Genomic DNA, 229 nt, shown 5'->3' on the forward strand with positions numbered 1-229 from the left:
ACAATACCACAGAAAACAAACCAGACAAACAAGACCAAGACAAAGCATCCTATAACCAATTTGCACAGATGCCTGGTACCTTCAGTACCTGGTCCAAACTGCAGCTTAACTTTAGCTGCTTCTGGAATACTAAACACAGAAACAGAATACAGACAACAGACACTAACACATCTAAGCACACTTGTCCATGCCTATACTTAATGATGCAGCCGAACGCAACCTCCGAAGT

Source organism: Rattus norvegicus, chromosome Y, assembly GCF_036323735.1.
Source record: "Rattus norvegicus strain BN/NHsdMcwi chromosome Y, GRCr8, whole genome shotgun sequence".
NCBI lineage: Eukaryota > Metazoa > Chordata > Mammalia > Rodentia > Muridae > Rattus > Rattus norvegicus.